The sequence below is a fragment of the Hipposideros armiger genome, unplaced genomic scaffold, assembly GCF_001890085.2.
Source record: "Hipposideros armiger isolate ML-2016 unplaced genomic scaffold, ASM189008v1 scaffold_84, whole genome shotgun sequence".
Lineage (NCBI taxonomy): Eukaryota > Metazoa > Chordata > Mammalia > Chiroptera > Hipposideridae > Hipposideros > Hipposideros armiger.
The window spans coordinates 3339008-3355560 of record NW_017731434.1 but is presented as its reverse complement, the minus strand read 5'-3'; the positions used below and the strand labels follow the sequence as shown (position 1 = coordinate 3355560).

The following is a 16553-nucleotide window of genomic DNA, read 5'->3' as shown; positions in this document are numbered from 1 at the left end:
AGAAACTTACTATTTATAGTTGCATGATGAGACTGACAACTGTAGAGGCCTGCTCTGTTTGGTGGTTGCTTGGTTTCTGGAAAACTACTGTTTTTCTATTGTCTTGATCTGAATAACTCACAGAATGACTTTTTTAAGCTTTTTCTCCACATGTGTTTTAAGAATTTTGAGGATAAATAGCATAATATGTTGAATTAGGTAGTTCAGTTTCCCGAATTTTTATGTCTCTCTAAACCTGGGTTTTTATGTTTGTATGTAAGGCTCTTTTCACACAAAAATATCTGAAGAATAAGTTTGGCATAATGTGATAACAGTTTCTGGTTTTAATTAGCAGACTAATTAAACAATATATTAATAATAAAGATAATCAGAGCTTTTGATAAATGCTTTGCTGACAGTTTAAAAGCTAAAGAGACTTGCTAGTGTGAAATTGATTCTGACCAACAAGGAAGAGCAGTGAGGGACATGGAATTACCATATTTTGCTGTGTATAATATGCACCCACGTTTTGGGCCCAAAGTTTCAGGGGAAAAAAAAATCTTTCGTCTTAATTTTTTAATTCAAATCTTCTTTTACATTTAGTTTAGGTACTTGTTTTTTTTATTATAAAGGAATTTTAGCATTTATTTTTTTAACATTATTATGGTACAAGAAATTTTATGTAAGAAATAATTACAAAACACAAGAACAGATACAAGATACAAGAAATTTTTTGTACCAGTAACAAATTTATGATATTTACTCATCATAGAAGGCCGAGCACTCTTTATCGTTGCAAGTTCGTTGTAAGTTCAACAAAACCGATTATCGTATTCCAGGGTGTTATTTTGCATACAGACATCATTATTGATTTCTAGAATTACACTTTTAACTCATGAGCATAAATAAAAGAGTTAAAAACATTTATGTAGATATGGAATTAGTACTACCCATGTATAATGCACATCCTTATTTTTCCCTCACAAATTTGGGCAAAAAAAGTGTATATTATATATGGCAAGATACGGTAACCATTACTGAATATCTCTTTTGGGCAAGCGGACCCATTTTATAGTCACTGCTTTCTTTTGTAGTAAAAAAGAACACTGCTTTGGAATCAGATAGACCTGGATTTAATAAATCCTGGCTCTAGCATTTATGAGCTCTGTAACTTTAAGCAAATACTTATCTCTAAGCCTTTGTTTTTTTTCCTCATTATAAATGATACAGTACTTTCTACTTGCTTATCAAGGATATAAGATACTTGGTATCAAATAGGTGTTTAGTAAATGCTATTTGTTATTTTATTGATGTGGAAGTGGAGGCTCAGAGAAGTTTGTAACACTGCTAGTGACAAATATCTGACTGCAAAGCTCATGCTTTTCCAAAACTATTCTTTGCTTCCCAGATAGAAATGGAAATCATAGGAATCAAAAGATAGTGACTGTCATCCTGGAGTTCATATTAGGTAGGAATTCATAAAAAGCTGGTTTTAGAAAGTTCAGAACTATGATTGGTAATGACCACAGATAGTATAAACAGTCAATATTGATAGAAGGCTCTTAAACATGAAATCTGTTATTAAAATTACAAAACATTTCCATTGAGGGAAGAAAAATGTATGAGTCATCTAAGGAAATTGTGTCTTCCACATAAGTCATTTCTAATAAATTTCAAAAGAAAACATGTCAAGAATACCCACATAAATAATGGTTAATACAAAAAAGTCATGTGTCAGTAAGAATGTGAGGAGGCTAGAGCTCTGAATGAGTTAGTTTTCAAAAAATGCTTAAGGACAACAGCAAGGCTAATTTTAGCTAAATTCAAAGCAAGATCAGTAAGGAAAAAAGAGACCCATCAACTGGGCAGATAACATTAAATAATGAGAACTACTCAAATCCTATTTTATTTCTCTTAGATCTAGGAGAATGATTTTCATACTGGAAGGGAGACAGCCCTGTTTAAAGAGGAAATTTTATTCCATGATATGTGTTATGTGATAAAGAGCATCTAGTTTCATTAAATAAAATTAGTTCTAATTACTTAGAGCAATGAATTAGTTCTAATGAATTAGAACAATGAAGCGTCATTGTTTCTTGTGTCAATGGGTACTTTTGGCTGTAGAAAAGACCATTTATAATTTTTGGTAAAGTGCTATTGAGTAATTAAAATAAATTTAAAAACTTGTTTTTAAGTTCAATTTTATTCTATTAATAAATCTAGGAAGCTTAATATAAATTAGGAATAATTTTATTTTTCTGGGTGGCGGTGGGGGAATGACACTTTTTTTTTTTTAGTAATTTAGTAATTTAGTAATTAATATTTTAGTAATTCTAGTTGAGCAGATTAAATCTACCTTAAAATGCCCTCCCCTCGTAAAATGGCTTCTGTACTTGTTTTTCTTTTCCTGTAATACTCTTCTCATATACTTGCATGGCTTGCTCCCTCACTTCTCAGGTTCAAATGTCATCTGATCTAGAGAGGTTTTCCCTGGTGAAGGAGTTTCCAACGGGCATCGTTTACATAGATTTCTGTGTGAATGGTGCTCACTGGTCTGACCCTTATTACACCATCTAAACTAGTACCTCTTTCCTTCACTTTCCTGGGTTTATTTTTCTTCATAGTAATTATCATACCTGATCTTTATTGTTTGTCTCTTCTTATTGAATCACAAGATACATGAAGATTGAAATTATGTTTTGTTCACTAATTTAGTTCTCAGAGCCTGGAATGATGCCTACTAGTTCACAGTGATTTGTACAGTGAATACACCGTATAGTACTTGGAACAATTGTTGAGCAGTAGCAAAATGCACTTTGAATGGTAGCTGTTAATACTACTACTGCTCTTAATTATATTCCTTATATTTATACATTGAATACACCAGATCTTATTTTATTTTTTAGCACTTCATATGCCTTATGGAGTAAATGTGAAATTTCAGTGAGCCAACTTTCTCAAATACTTAAAACTTTTAAATAAATAAATGAAACTTGTAAATACAGTGAGCCACAGGTTCTCTTAAACATTCCAATATTGCTTATTAACCAAACCAAATACCCTTATACCTTTAAAGTCATAAGTCTGAAGTCAGTTAACTATCTTAGATTCAGAATGAGAAGGCTGTCAGATTTTATAATGTTAAAATTCTCTTAAATATTACGAGCTTCAAGAAAAAATATATAGTTTTCAACTTAACATAAAAATATTAATATCATGGGTTTGTGCTACTTAATTTCAGTATTTCTAATTATTTTGGAGGTTGAACAGTTGCTTAAGGGAAGCATTTAGTTGTCACAAGAAAGTTGAAATTTCTGTTATAGTTTATGACCACAGATCAGTTACCATTTCTTGACAGGCTGATTATCAGCCTCACATTGCCCTTGGAAGCTGCCTTTGTCCAGGTGGTTTTTCACATGCTGCGGATGGACACATTGAACCTTTAACAAAAATCTTCCCTATAATAATCGTCCCAGTGGGACTCCAAGACAGTGTCCTTTGATTTCTTCTGAATTCAAGTTTATAGCCTTTCGTTCTTTTAAAAATATTTTGTAACTGCTTTTTAACTCCATTGATTGATCAAGTCCTGTAAACCCCAACCAGGTTGCTTCACCACTTGATTGAATTCCAAGAATCCATTTTCTTCTACCTGGCTAATGCCACAGGTTTTAAATGACATTTAAATGACAAAGGAACTTAGAGGTGTTGATAGCCTTTGTTAATTTGTGGTGACTCAGAGTATGCCAAAAGAGTAGAAACTGATATAAAGTCTTATTTTTTTAAAGGAATAGTAGTTTTAGAAATCATTCTTAGCCCTTTGAGGTGAGGTAGAGAAATATAGGGTAGCTCATCAGCATTAAGAACATAACATTAATAAGGTACAAAATAACCTTTGTTAAATAGTGTTACAAAGGAATCAGTGTCAAACTTAGAGATGTATCTAAAAAGGCTATTTTGTCCTTGTCCATTTTAATATTTTTATTAATGCTTTGGATAAATAAACAGTTGGCGTTTATAGAATTCCTGAATTAGCTCAGCTGGTGAGGATAAACGACTAAAAAAACTTTTAAAATTTTGCCTGAAGCAACAGTCAGGAACCTATAATGTAAGTTGCTTAAAAGTGAGGAGTTTAAAAAAAAAGTATGGAATTCAACTGAAAAAGTTTTATGAGTAGAATTCTGCTCAGTTCACCAATTTTAAAGGCACTGTATGAAGAATAAAAATGAATTGCACCGTCCCTTCAAGGAGCCTGTAATCAAGTAGGAAATATAGACAATATAAAACTATACATTGTAAATTCTATGACAGAAGAATGAACCATTATGGGAGCAAGAGAGAGCAATTAATTCTGATGGATCATTGAATTGGGTTTGAGGAAGAAGAGTTTTCCAGGAATTTAAGATGGGGAAAGTCCTTGCGCATTTTTAAATTTTTAATTAGAGGACTGAAAAATCAGAATCAGGGCCATGCTTATTAAGACATATATTTGTGAGCAGATAAAGAAGAGATTGGAATGGGATACTAATTAGGCTGTTATACTTGTTTAAATGGGGCGATGATGGTCTGAACTGGAGCATTAATAATAGAAGAGAAAGAGTAGACAGGGTTTTTTTTTAAGGCATTTTAGAAGTAGAGTTTGTGGATTGTATTTTTTAGCTGAGCTATCCTGCCTCCTGGTGGCAGCTCAGCGGCAGCTCAGCTCGGGCCAGGACTCGAACCGCTGTTGCTCAGAACTCGCACTCTTGATCGAGTTCTTAACCAACTGAGCCACTTGGCCAGCCCTGCTGACTGTATATTGGTGGGAAAAGGAAAGAGTTAAGATATCTCAAGGTTGTTTAGTGTGGTTGGTTAGATATTTGTCATTGACATTGTTGATATAGGGAGAAGATAATTTTGGGGAGGGGTAGGAAGAAAATGGCTAGGGATTTGTACTTTTGAATACCAGGTACTTTGGGGACATCCAGATTGAGAGCTCAGAATACACTAGTCTGAAGTTGGGGGTGAAGGTTGGGGGTAGACATATAAATCTTATCTGTCTATAGGTTAAACTTATCTGAAAGAGTTACAATTATTTTACCTGTCGGAAGAACATTAGAAAGGGACATGTACATTTGATGGGGAAGCAGAGAGGAAGAGTCACAATGCATGACAAAAATGGAGGGGAAGATACTTGGAACATTTATCTTAGAAGTAGGAGGAAAACTAGAAGGAAATGGAGGTCAAAGATGGAAGTTTCAAAGGAAAAAGAGAAATGATGACTTGGTTAAAATCTTCAGAGGGTTTAAAATGATGGGGGACTGAGAAGAGAAACCTTTGCATTTGGGGTAATAATTAGCTGGATTTGATAGAGACTTTTAGGAGTTTGGTTTTGAATATTCTAAAATCCAATAGTATGTGTTGCCTAAAAAAGAAAAAAGAAAAACAAATGAAGTAAGTACCAGGCTGCATTAGGAGAATTCTGTCCATAATAAACGATATAATATGTATTCCATACTGGTTAGAACACATTTACAGTGTTGGCCTTGTTTCAGGAAGCTGCATTTTAAGAACAGTAAATAAAGGGCCGGCCGAGTGGCTCAGTTGGTTAAGAGTTCGCTCAAGAGTGTGAGCTCTGAGCAACAGCGGTTTGAGTCCCGGCCCGAGCGGAGCTGCCACTGGCAGGATGGCTCAGCTAAAAAAAAAAAAAGAAAAAAAGAACAGTAAATAAAAAATTGAGTGTGTCAAGAGATGTGGAACCAGATGATGAACTGTACGAGAACCATTGAAGGAATTAGAGCTCTTACAGTGGAGAAGGAATGACTAGGTAGAAATGAGTGAAGAATGGGAAGAGACAGCTGTTTTCAGGTTAAGGAAAGGCTGTAATGAATAGTTTCATAGATGGAACTAGATCCAAGTATACTGCCAATTTTTTCTTTAAGAGCTAGGATATTCTCTTAAATAATTACAGTTACAATGATCAAAATCAGGAAATTTAACAATATAACATCTAATTTGTAGTCCACAATCAAGTTTTGCAAATTATCCTTATAATTACTTTCATAGCTTTTTAAACCCAAGGATTGCGCGTTACATTTAATTATCCTTTCTCTAGTCTCCTTTAATCTGGAACTGTTCAAGTTTCTTGACCTTGACATTTTTTAAGAGTTTAGGCCCCTTATTTTGTTGAATGTACCTCAGTTTGTGTTTCTGATGTTTCCTTTTTTTTTTTTTTTTTTAAGATTTTATTGGGGAATTGGGGCGGGGGACAGCATTGGGAAATCGGGAAGGGGAACAGACAAGTTGCTGTCCTTTTGTACTTCGGTCTAGTTGTGGAGGACGTTGCTTCACTGGCCCATGTTGGTATTATCATTGCGCTCCTCCTGGGTGAGGCAGTTGGTCACCAGTCATTGGACAGCCGCTTATGCTGTCTCACGGCAGCCCACTGCACCCCACTGCACCCACTGCATCCTCACTGCAGCCTACGCCGTCGCCGGCGACTCACAGCAGCCCAGCTCCAGGTGGAGCTGTTGTTTACGATCTTACCTATAGAGGGCGCAGCGTCACTGGCCTTCATGTAGGATCTGAACCCCAGGCCCTGCTGCTCAGAGCTGGTGCTCTCAAGCCAACTCCTAACCAATGTGCCATTCGGCCGGCCCTCTGATGTGTCCTTTTCGTTAGATTCAGACTATACAGTTGATCTTGAGCAACACAGGTGTTAGGGGTGCTGCCCTCCCCCGCTCAGTTGAAAATTCACCTGTAACTTTTGACTCCTCAAGAACATAACTACTAGTAAGTAGCCCATTGTTTACCGGAAGCCTTATTGATAACATAAATACTTGATTAACACATATTTTGTATGTTATATGTATTATATACTGTATTTTCATAATGAAGGTAGAGAAAAGAAAATGTTAGCAAGAAAATTCATAAAGAAGATAAAATACATTTACTGTATTGAAAGAAAATCCACATGTGAACCCACACAGTTCAAACCCTTATTGTTCAAGAGTCAGCTGTATACTGATACCTCAGTTCCAATCACTGCAGTGTGTATTAAAATTTTCCACCTATCTGTATTTGTAAAGTCCTTTCTCCAATAATGGTAATTTAATTTTTTTTTTTTTTGCCTAATGTTTAAAAATACCTTGTTTAGGGCTGGCCAAGTGGCATGTTGGCTCGGAGTTGGCTTGGGATGCCAGCTCTGAGCAGCAGGGACCCTGTTTGGATCCCACATGAGGGCCTGTGACGCTGCACCCTCTACAGCTAAGCTGGTGAACAACAGCTCAACCTGGAGCTGGGCTGCCGTGATTCGCCAGCGACAGCGTAGGCTGCAGTGGGGCTAGCTGGCTGCTGGCGTGAGCTTTCATTAGCTGCTGTGAGTAGATGTCCAATGGCCGGAGAGCGACTGCCTCACCCGAGAAGAGTGCAATGATAATACCAACATGGACCAGTGAAGCAAAGTCCTCCACAATTAGACGGAAGAACAAAAAGGACAGCAACTTGACTGTTCCCCTTCCCCGATTCCCCAACGCTGTTCCCCTTCCCTAATTCTCCGATAAAATCTTAAAAAAACAAACAAAAAAAACCTTGTTTATAATTTGAACTGCTCAAAAATGGGGAAGTGTCTTGTAAGTTTAGAAACTCCCCTGAATTGGAGAAAGGACACTAACAATACTCCACAATCATCTCATTTTAGTCATATGGTAATTATTTGAGATTGGTATGTTTTTCCCTTTTATGGAAGAGAAAAGTAGTTAATCTCTCAGAGAAGTTGTAGTTTGTTACCAATAAGTATAAGCTCCATATTCATCTTCCTATGACAGAGCAACTGTCAGAAAGCTGTTAGACTATATATCTTCAGAGTTAAGTAACATATAAGGGCCCTTTCAACAATTGTATTGGAAATTACTTTTTGTGTGTGTGTGCCATTGTTAACTGTATGGTTTTTCTGGGTGATTTTTTATGAAGGGTATCTAGTGGGGGTTTTTTGTTTGTTTTTTTATTTTGAGTTAAAACAAATCTCAATTTAATGATGGCCAATTAGGGTCACAAATGCAATTAGAGTATATATGGTAATTGGGTTCTTGAATTTTCCCAGAAAAGTTTTTATAAATGAAAAATATGTGTTTATATTGTATGTTCATAAATGTGTGGTTCCTGTTAGATCAGCAATTTCTAGTTATAGATTAGAAATGGAGATCAGCCTAGAATGATAGAAAACTTGGATTTGGTCACAATGTCTAAAGGACAGGGAATCAGTATGAGAGTTGGGCTATAAAATAATGGTATAGAAGTAATTTTGGCTCAACCATCTCATTTAAGAGGCCTGTTTTTACCTGCTAGAAAGTGAAATGTGCCTTTTTAGTACTATTGGTTCCTATTGGTATACCTTTATAAATTCAGTTTTCTGGCTTCTTGTATATAGAACTGTTAGCTTCAAATATAATTAACTTTTTCAATGTCTGTTTATTGAGGTATAACATACTTCATATGTAAATCATATCATCATTAAGTGCATGGCTCAGTGAATTTTCAGAAAGAACACTCCCCAAATGACTAGCAACTAGATCAAGAGAGAACATTAGCAGTACGTCCTTTCAGTCACTTTCTACTTCCCCATCCTAAGCGTCACCTTTATGTTGACTTCTGACAGTATAGATTAGTTTTCTGATTTCGAACTTTATGTAAATGACTTCATGTAGTATTAATTTTTGAAAGATTTTAACCCTAAATATTATTACTACTTTTGTTATTAAAATATACAGAACCATAAAAATTTTATCCTGTCACTTCTAGGGAAAAGCTTATGTTTTTATTTGTGTGATTAATTTAAAATATGACTGTACTGACTTCCATTGATGTATAGAAATTTTCATAGCTCTGTATCATGAAATTGATGTTGATATTTCCAGAGAAATGAACAGAAATTACATTAATTTATTTTTTCTGGATAAAGATAAAACATTTTTTAGTGAAAAATAAAAGTAATCAAAAGTGGTTTAGATATAGAACAGAACTTAATTTGGAATATCGAGTAGGTATTTTCTATAAGATTTTGATGGTGCTAATCTTCTGATGACCACACAGATTGAGAAGTGGGGTATCATTGTAGAAAGAAAGATGTAAAAAGGTAAAGGACTTTAGTGAAAAGTGTTAATTAAAACCAGAAATTAGACTGATAAGGTAGGACAGCGTTAAGCTTTCTTTTATTGTAGTAGGGAAGCTTGATCACACTTGACGTCTTTTATTTTTTTTCCCCTGATGTGTTCCTAGGTAAATAATTTTGTACACTGTGGGTTTTCTTACTGTGGGAAATTGGATCATGCCCTTAAACCAATGGAATGATACATTTGGCAGTGGTTCCTGAGGGATATGTTTAATCTAAAGCTCTGATAATCAGGTATTTGACATTTGGCACCTATGTATTTTTCTGATAAACGATGCTACCTAAATATCAAGTTACTCTAGTCTTTCAAATAAGAAAATTTTCCTTAGGCAAATTGAAGTACCTCAAAATTAACATTTATAACCATTTTGTAGCCTTGAGCAGAGTATCAAAATGCCTTGTTAGAGTTTCTAGCAAGTATCTTTTTTTTTTTTTTTTTTTAGCTGAACCATCCTGCCACCTGTTGGCAGCTCAGTGGCTGCTCAGCTTGGGCCGGGACTCGAACGAACCGCTGTTGCTCAGAGCTCAAACTCTTGAGTGAGCTCTTAACCAACTGAGCCACTGGGCCGGCCCAAGTGTCTATTTTAACCTTATTGGTTTCTGCTGTATTTATGACACACCATCTTCAGGTATGAATTTCAAAAAATGTGCATGAATTAATTTAAAAAATTTGAGATCCTCCCTACCAGCACACTTCCAGTCATACTTTCTTTGAAAGGAAAATATTTTTTGTTTTTTAAATCAAACTATCAGATTAAACTTTTTCATTTAAAAAGCTGATTAGGTTTATTAGAAAAAAAAGTGAAATAATAAGTTGGTTGGCCTAAATCTAAAATTGTTTCATTAGTAACATTAAAACACTTAAAGCAACATTGAGTGATAGCAAATTAGTAAAGCATATTATAAGCTTTCTTTTCTATGTGAAGTATGCTTCATAAGCATATCTTAATGCACTATTTTGTGAAGTCATTTTAAAATAAATTTAGAATTTTCATTAAGAAATGTAGCTTTAGGGGAGGTCGGTTAGCTCACTTGGTTAGAGTGCAGTGCTCATTAATACCAAGGTTGCTGGTTCGATCCCCACATGGGCCACTGAGCTGCGCCCTCCACAACTAGATTGAAATAACCACTTGACTTGGAGCTGATGGGTCCTGGAAAAAAAATACCATTCCCCAATAAAAAATAAAAAAAAAAAGGCCGTTAAAAAAAAAGAAGAAATGTAGCTTTAAAGATATTAAAAGCAACTTGACATTGTCTATCGAGGACCTAAAAAAGTTCATATCCTGTGACTTAGTAAGTCTGTTTTAAAGAAATAATCAGGGATGCAGACATACAGTGTACAAAAAATGTTTATCAAAGTGTTATTTATAATCAATAGTAAAATATCAGAAGTAGCCTAAATATTCTAACAGAATAGATGTTGTTAAATTAGGAACAACTAAGAAGGTTTTTGTGTAGTCGTTAACAATTGTGAGACTTTTTAACAATGTGACATGTTAAGTGTATGTAGAGGGGAAGCAGGATGCAAAACGGTGTATGTGAATTTTGATTTAAAAATGCACATAGAAATAAAGATGGAAGGAAATACCCCAGTATATTAAGTGGTTGTTGAAATGGGTTAAGCTATATTTGTACTTTATATTAAGGATGTATCTAATAATAATTTATAATCATTCATTTAACAAATATGTATTGGACATCAAGTTCTAGACTAGGCTCTGAATTATTAAAGTAAACAAAACAAAATTTTTCCAGTGGCGATTATATTCAAGTTGTGGGAGACAGCAAGCAAATAATTGGTTGAACCTTTTTGAATTGCTGTTATTTGACTATTTTTTACTCTAGAATGGCAATTTCCTGTGGTTCAACCTAATATACATGTCAGATGGTGAAAAGTGCTGTGGGAAAACTGAAAGTAGGATAAGAGGATAGAGATTGTGGTTGAATGGAGGCAGGGAGTGGCTACCAGGGAACATAGGAGTATGTAGGTGGTCAGGGAAGCCTGATACTGTGATATCTGAGCAGAGAACTGAAAGAAGCGACAGAACTAATAAGCAGAGAAGTATTCCACACAGATGGTACAGTAAATTGAAGTCCTGAAGCCTTGCAGTTGTGTGTTGCTATATGCTTGAGAGAATGCCTCCATGTGTTTTTGCAGTATCATGTGTCTCTTGTGTTGTAAACAATTTACATTGTTATTATATAGTGTAAATACAGTCAATTTGTCATATTTGCAGGTTCCATGTTTATGAACTCACCCACTTGCTAAAATGTATTTGTGGCCCCCAAAATCAATACTCCTGGAGCTTTCAAGGTCATTCATAGACATGTGCAGGGTGGTGAAAATTTGAGTTTCCCAAGGCACATGTTCCTAACTGAGGTCTCACACGGCCGTCCTCTGCCTTCTTTCACCAGTCATACAGTAAACAGTTATTTTCATGGTCTATTTAGTGCCTCATCTTTCGCATTCTGTGTTTTCTTTTCGGGAGTGAGATTTGGTTGTTTAAAATGACCCCCAAGTGTAGTGCTGAAGTGCTGTCTAGGGTTCTTAAGTGTAATAAGGTTGTGATACATCTTATGGAGAAAATACATGTGTTAGATAAGTTCCATTCAAGTATGTTATAGTGCTGTTGGCCGTGAGTTCAGTGTTAATAAATCAACTATATATATATATATGTATATATATATATATACATATATATATATATATATATTACATAAGGTGTCTTTAAATAGAAACACACATAAAACAAGGTTACGTAGTGATCGGCTGATGAAAATGTGACCAGAACTTGTAGGAACTTAACCCCCTGCATTTCCCTTAGGAGAAATGGTTCGGTATTGGCTAATTCATTATTTGTGGCAATGCTATAGAACATAGCTACTGCAAATAACAAGGATCAACTATAAGATTTGTTATGGCAGTTACAGGTTTTTTGAAATATTGAAATATAGCTTGGGAACTCCTTAACCTCCACTGTAGATTCTTAGTGGTGGTACAGAGACCATTTATTTAGAGGTGGATTAGTATGCTGGTGAAAATTTTTTGTCCTGTCTAGGAGAGAATGACAGTAAAAGTACAAGAACTTAAAGGAATTGCTATAGATCTGATAAGATTCAAGGTCTTTGTATTTTGATATTCATCCCTTAACACTGATACCAAAAAATATTTCTGGTGTGAGGACGTTGTCCTGAGACAGGAATGGTAAAATGCCCTAACTCATGATGTATCGTTACCTTGATTTGTGTCCTCTTGGTTGTTTTATTTGTTCTTAAGACTTTTCCTAGTCTTAATTGTTCTTGTTGATTGTTGTGTTGATCAAAACCACTGAGAATTTTTAGGACTGATGGAGCATGGCTTTTAGAAATGGTTAAGTAATCATTTATTACCTGTGACTAGCTTTTGAAGAAACGGACATTAAATAACATTCTTAAAGATAAAAACCACTGAATAAAATTAATGGAAATTTAGCCTTTTCTCTAAATTTAACTAATTGACAAATTTATAACCACTCTAAATACAACATTGCAGAATTTGAATTTAGAATCATTATAAATGCAAGAATCGTTTTTAATATTTTAAAGCAGGCACTTAAGAATCATAATTATTTGAAGCATTTTTAAAGTGCTATATACAGTTAGGCAGCTATGAAAAATAGCTTTAGTGAGGAAAACTGCAAGTTGATAAAAAAATTTATAAAAATTAAAGATAATAGAGGGATCTTTACATCAGACATTTCACTTAGGCCTTGCTTAATTATTAATACTTACTTAAGTTGCAAATGTCCATTAAAGATGAATGGTTATGCAGAGCTGCTATCATGTCTTAATGATGGTAAGTGCATAGTACAAAACATGTACTTAATTAATGTATCTTGAAATGAATCAGTCATGCTAGTCCAAGAATCATTTCTTAGCTAGTCTGTTCCAGGAAAAACCAAGCTATTATAGTTTGAACCTCAGAATGATACATGGATGCTTTCTCATCTCATTTCTTGTAAGTCATCAGTCGACTATGGGAATTTTTTTTTTTTTTTTAGCTGAGCCATCCTGTTACCTATTGGCAGCTTAGCGGCTGCTCAGCTCGGGCTGGCATCGAACCGCTGTTGCTCAGAGCTCAAACTCTTGAGCAAGCTCTTACCCAACTGAGCCACTCGGCCAGCCAATGGGAATTTTTTGACTTATAAAAATTGAAAAGTTCAGGTTTTTTATCTGGCTTCAGGTAGAACTAAATCAAAGTGTTTAAATTATGCTCTTCTAGGACTCTGTTTCCTTCTGTTGCTTGGCCACGGAGAGTTTCAGTCTTGTATTGGGTCGTCAGAAAAGTCATGATGCATTTTGCAACGAAAAACATAGAAAAATAACGTCATGACTTTTCCGACAACCCAATATTTTTTGCTGCTGTAGAGAGAATCCTGTCTGTTACGCTGTCTCATGAGCACGTAACACCATCTCATCGAGGGACTGGGATTGGTGCTGCTTGCTTCATTGCCTTTGTGTGTGTGTACACACATATGTACACGCACATGCTTAAATTAACAGTATTACCACACAGTTTCACCTGTTCTTGGATTTTATCCCTTTTTTTTAGCTGAGCCATTCTGCCACCTGTTGGCAGCTCAGTGGCAACTCAGCTCAGGATGGGCATCGAACTGCTAGTTGCCCTGAGCTCGCACTCTTGCGCCAGCTCTTAACTAACTGAGCCACTCGGCCGGCCCTATTCTCGGATTTTATATAAGTGGAAACATACAGTATGCTCTCCTTTCTGTCTGTCTTAGGCTAAACAGTATGCTTGTGAACTTTATATTGTTGCATGAACTTTTAGCTTATTTTCATTTGTTTACTATTTCATTGTATGAATAATCAACAAGTTATATACAGTAATACCTTGGTTTGCGAGCATAATTCGATCCGGAAACAAACTACTTGTATTGCAAGACATCGCTCGTTTACCACGTTAAAATGCATTAAAAATGTTTGCTCTTCTTGCGGGACACTTGCAAACCAAGTTACTCGCAATCCAAAGTTTTACTGTATCTTGATGAGCATTCAGGTAGTTACAAATAGTGCTGGTATGAATGTTCTTGTACATGTCTTTAGATGAATATATGCATGTATTTATTTTTCATAGGTATGCATGTTATTGGGTATATAGCTAGGATTAAAATGGTTGAGTCAGACAGTGTTTGTTTATTGAAGTGTAGATATTGCCAAACAGCTTTCTAAAGTTTACTCTGGCCAGTAGCATATCAGAGTTCTGGTTCCTCCACATTCTTGTCAATATTTGGTTTTTTTTTTTTAAATCTTACTCATTGTGGTTTTAATTTTCATTTCTTTGATGGCTGATGAATTAAAGCATCATTTCATGTTTACTTGCTAATTGGATCCCTGATTTGTATATGAAATGCCTGGTCAAGTCTTCGCCCATTTAAAAAATATTGGGTTGTCTGTCTTGTTCTTATTGGTTTATAGGAATTTTTAAAATATGTTTTTGATATGAGTCTTTTTTTTGGTCAAAATATGCATTGCAAATATTTTCTCCCACACTGGGTTGCATTTTCATTGTCTTAATGATGTCTTTTGCTGAACAGAAGTTCTAAATTGTAATATAATCCAACTGATCCATTTTGTCAAAAGCTTTTTGTGGATCTTTGCCTACTCCATGTTCATAAGATGCTGTCCCATTTTTTTCTAAAACGCTTTCTTTTTTACCCTTCACATTTATATCCAGTCTCTCTGATTTGATTTTTTGTATGTGGCATGAGGTAGTAGTCAAAATACGTTTTATTCCATGTGGATATCCATTTAACCCAGTACAATATATTGAAAAAAAACCTTCCTTTCTCCACTGTACTGTGGTTTCACCTTTGTCATAAAAAAGATGGCCATATTTGCTCATACTCATTTTGGTTAAAAAAAAAGTAGTGTTCCTTTTAAACATTGAAAAATATTGTCAAGACTAAAAGACCCAGTCAATGTAAAAGTAATTCTAGCAGAAACAATTGTAATTTTGATCTAAAAAATCCTTTGTTTGACCACATTGTGTCTGTATTAACTATTTAATTCACTTGCTTCTCTTATCTTTTCTGTTTTAGGAGATAAATATGAAATAAAACAGCGTGCACTTTTGGTATGAAGCCTTATGCACTATCTTGTGTTCAGGCCTCGCACCTCTCCATAAATAGGTGGATATCTTTTCCCTGTTTATGAACAAAGAGATGGAATGACTTTTCAAGAGAGACTGAATGACTTACAAAGAAGGATAAAACTCTCTTTTCTAGTGCTCTGTTAAATGATGCAATTCATTAAGCAAGAAACATACTAAATAAAACTGTCAGAATACCTTCTGCTTTTGATTAGCACTGGGCTGTCCTTTATTCTCACAGATTTCGTGTAAGCAGTATAAAGTTGTTGATATTCTCAAGTAAATCTGTATTTTTTTCCATTTATTTACTTTTTACCACATTTTTTATTACTTTCAGGAGTACAAAGCAAGATGATTAGACATTTACACACCTTACAAAGTGATAACCCCAAAAAGTCTATTCCCCATCTGACACAATACATAGCTATTACAATGCCATTGACTATATTCCCTATGCTGTACTTTACATCCGTGAATACATAGTATATGTGTATATTTTGTTATAGTTGACAGTAATATTTTATAGTAGTTATAGGTGTATCTGTATTTTAACTTCTGAAAAACTTCAATGCTGACAGCCATTGGGAAGAAGCATTAATTAACATAGATTGTGTATCAATCTATTTTTCAAACATAACCTATCTTATTTTCTCCTGGAAGGAGCTCTTCATTCACAGTGTTTATAGAATTATTAGCATAATGTAAAGAGCCATGGAGTCTTAAGAATTTAACCCTGGTCTAGGCAGTAAGACCTAGGTTCAATTCTGGTTCTATTAGTTGTGTGATCATAGGCATTTCTTGAGTCTGTTGCCATATGTAGGAAATGAAGATGGGCCTAGCCTGTCTACTTTGGAGCTTATAGTAAAGGTATGAGAAAACTGTTTGTTATTGTAAAGCATAGTATCAGTAGAGTGGTTAAGACCTTATACGAGTATGTTCTGCCACTTAATTTGTTGTGTAATGTTGAATAAAATATTCATCTTTTTTTTTTTTTTTTTTAAGATTTTATTGGGGAATTGGGGGGATGGGAACAGTGCTGGGGAACTGGGGGAAGGGGAACAGACAAGTTGCTGTCGTTTTGTTCTTCAGTCTAGTTGTGGAGGACGTTGCTTCACTGGCCCAAGTTGGCACCATCATTGCGCTCTTCCCGGGCAAGGCAGATCAGTCGCCGGCTTCTGGACGGCCGCTCACTGCGGCTGCTGGCTGCTCACGCTGGCTGCTGGCTACACACGGTAGCCCATGGCAACCCACTGCCACAGGGGCTGCAGCCTACGCCGTCGCCGG

The 16553-nt window shown here is 35.3% G+C and overlaps 1 protein-coding gene across 8 annotated transcripts in view; it reads left to right on the top strand.

Moving 5' to 3' along the window:
• Positions 1-16553, top strand: part of ZZZ3 (zinc finger ZZ-type containing 3) — a 101662-nt gene that overhangs the window by 15434 nt on the left and 69675 nt on the right. The window contains exon 1 of one of the 8 annotated variants that reach the window (XM_019644027.1): positions 9678-9753. The exons of the other annotated variants lie outside the window; for them this stretch is intronic. The gene's annotated coding sequence lies outside the window, so the exon portion shown is untranslated. Of the gene's footprint in view, positions 1-9677; positions 9754-16553 lie in introns of those variants that run through there. 8 annotated transcript variants of the gene reach the window in all.